We start from the raw sequence: 3,724 nt of genomic DNA on the forward strand, positions 1-3,724 counted from the left end.
TGTGGGAACTGTGATGCAAACGGTGACGTATGAAGAGCTCTGGGTGGGTTTGATTTTCCTTTCCCCCCCCCCCCCCCCCCCCACACACACACACACACACACACACACACACACACACGGGCTCTCTATATCGCTCATCCTCGCCCTCTCTCTGGTCTTCTGTTATATTCTCGAGAACCATGAATATTCCTCCCACCTTGCCGTGGCCATCTGAGGTTCTTTCAGAAGTTGGATCACAAGTTTTAGATGGTTAATACAGGACTGATTTGGGGAGGTGTTCTTTCACCTAGTTTGGGGAAAGTTTGCCGTAGTCATAAAAGAAACGTTTATACCATATACAGTACATGTGACATTATTATCTTCTGTTGTGTGTATTGAGGCTTTGTAATGGGCCTATGTATGTGTTTTCACTTTGATCATATACAGTAGTAACGGTATCACAAGTGTGGGAAGCCTATATGAATGACTCTTTTATTTATTAATCATCCGTCCCATTATTTCAACACATTGTAATAACCGTGCACCAACTGTCCCAGACACAAAGCTGCCATTAACAGTATGGATTGATTACTAAACGGACCTACCACGCAGAAGCGAAGGGGCCCAAAGTGTTAGAGCACCCCTCCTCCGGCATTCAGCTACAAAATGTCAACTCAAAGAGACATTTATCAACCAGTAAGAGTCCCAAATGACCACAAAGAATATAAAACAACCATAAAGAGCCACAACACAGCTGCAAAGACCAGAGACTCACAACGACTAAGAGATATAAGATGACTACAAAGAGACTCACAACGACTACAAAGAGATGCAAAACGACTACTAAGAGATATTAGATGTCTACAAAGAGACTCACAATCACTACAAAGAGACGCAAAATGACCACGAAGTGACACAAGATGACTACAAAGACACTCAAAATGCCCCCCAAAAAAAGCTAAAACCAACATCAAAAAGAGTCTTAACAACTGTATTGTCTTCTTCCTGTAGAAGGGATCGTGGCGCCTTTTGCATGTCTGTGCCCAAGAACCCATTATCTCATAATCTGTCCACAGTAACAGTAATGGCCATTCATTTAGCTGTGAGGTAAGATAAAGCTGTCACATACTGAACACTGTCACTATATATATATATATATATATATATATATATATATATATATATATATATATATGTATATATATACATATATATATAGTGAATTGGCATGTGTTTATGTGTCTGGAAAGCAGGTTTTAGAGTCTGAAGGGTTTCTGTAGGCGCACATCGCCATCTAGTGGAATAACACTGCAACAGCAGCTAAAAACCACGAGCCGCAAACCGGAGAGCTTTAGCACCAATAATAGCTGTCTGTACTGTGTGTAGGTGAGATGGTTACATTGTCACGCTCTTAAAATCAGAAGGGGAATACAATCAGCGCCAAAATAAGCAATTCAGGGCTCAAATGCAAACTAAATGTCTGTAGCTAACAAACAAAAATCAGATTTCAGCATGTCAAAAGGATTCTTTTAGCACCAAGAATGATGATGGAATGGGAAGAGAACGCAAGCTAATATTAGTTATGTATGCAAGCTACTGTAGTTAGCTAAGGCACTTGAAAACATAATACTGCCTAGGTTTCTGATGTGTCCACATTCCACTATATTACAAGTTGTAGGGCTAAACTTAAAAGCATTCTGTCTTTAGAATATGTTTATATTCATAGTCATATTCTTGGTCTTTTGAGGGAGAGCTGAAAGGACGAAAGTATATGCTAGCTATACTTTCATCGGAAAAGAGTTGGCAAAGCTGGGCTGGGTTTTTGGTTTAACTTTATTTATCTTTTAATCTAGCGTACTCTTTCTAGTTTCTCAAGTTTACAAACCCTAGCTCTAAGGTTAAATGTGCCTCTTTTAGTTGGTGGGTCATTTGTATACAGTCCCTAAAATTACTGTGTTGTACTTTCTTTACTGTTTTGGATATATATTGTATTGTACGAACTGTATTATCCATCATGATGTTTCCTTTTTGATGTAAAGGTATCCACGGTTAGAGGATGAAAGCCAACACAGAGACACACGGAGCTCAGATGATTGTGTGTGCGTGTGTGTGTGAGAATAAGTGACAAAGACAAAGAGAGAGAGTGTTTTGTAGTTTGAAGGTCAGATTTTGGCCATGTGGCGACAAATTAAAACAATAACCTCATCTTTGTTCCAACTACTTTCAAAAGTTGGCCTTGTAAAAAGTCTGCAATCAGATAACCTCATTCTCTCCCATGTTTCAATTTGTCTTATCACTGAGGGCGCTCACATTGTCATCACATTCATCAGCTTATTAAATCAGTGCGTGTGCGGAGCGACACTCATTTGTGATCCCCTCTGTCCCGCTCTGTCATTTGCTGTGATGATGACCTTCGTTCAGAGGACATGTTATTAGCTAACATCGTCAAAAGGCACAAGTTGGCGACAGAATAAGCTTCAAATAGCCACACACACACACACACACACTCGCTCTCTCACACAGACACACGCTCACACACACACACACACACACACACACACACACACACACACACACACACACACACACTGTGCCTCATTTTCTGTCCTTTTTCAAGATTGTCAAATGGTGCGTGGCATTATCAGCATGACACACAGCGTGTGTGTTCATTGCAATCTCACCTGCAGAGGGCACACACTGTTCCACTGAGGAACACATTAGGAGACTATTTGTGTGTCAAATCACAGTATTAGTCACTTTTAATTAGATTATTTTTAAAGACTATTTTTATTGGTTCATTTAATCAGATTTTAACAGCCGTCCTGATCCATGGGGGAGGTCTATTTGCTGGATTCAGGTGACGTGTATCGCCTTGCTGCCAGTTCTCTAGAAGAACGTAAATCCGTCCGAGCCCAAAAGGCGTTAAATGCGGCCCGTCTAATTAAATCCGACTTTGACAGCGTTCCAAATGTATTAATAGAAGAGCATCTGCATATCTCCCTTAAAGCAATGGTCGGGAAAGGGCGAGAGTGAGTGGCAGCTGGTAAACACACTCACGCGGTATCAGTGAAACTGGGGCTGACAGTGGCGAGAAGTCGTTGCATCGACACTGTCGGCTCCAGTAATCAGAGGTGGAGGCCATGTTGTTTAGAGACGCTGCAGTCAAATGTTTCTCAGAGTGACAACAGTCAGTGGTCTACTGATGTAATGGGTGGTTATAGGTTTGATTTCATGAGTTGCGAACAAGAAGAATATCAGCATACGTTGTTTCCAGGATTCTGACCCGTACTGTACGCAGGGGTTAGGGTGTTAAGAGAGGGTTACAGCTGCTGATGTTCTCTGTGTTTTCAAGGGCACAGCGGCAACCTCTGTTGTTCTCCAGCGCCACCAGTATAACAGGATTTGATTAAAGAAAGATATCCATATATCTGCATCAAGGAGGACACAAATAGCCAATTAGAATTAAAAAGTGTCCGAGTCAGTTGTCGCCGCATGTTTACAAGCTTTACAAATGGCCGACGGTTAATGTACAAAGTGGTTAGGAAGTGAGCAGAGAAGTGGAAATAATTAACTCAAAGTATCTCAAGCTGTTAAAAAAGTTAAATTGATAAAGAATTGATTATTGTTATAAAATCAATTAATAAATAGTTGGATGAAGAAATAGATAATCAGTTACAATAGTCAAGTGATGGTTCAGCCAAACCAACCAAACCAGCCACAATTAAATTGGAGGAAAATATATGTT

Source organism: Cyclopterus lumpus, chromosome 8 (assembly GCF_009769545.1).
Source record: "Cyclopterus lumpus isolate fCycLum1 chromosome 8, fCycLum1.pri, whole genome shotgun sequence".
In the NCBI taxonomy this organism is placed as follows: domain Eukaryota; kingdom Metazoa; phylum Chordata; class Actinopteri; order Perciformes; family Cyclopteridae; genus Cyclopterus; species Cyclopterus lumpus.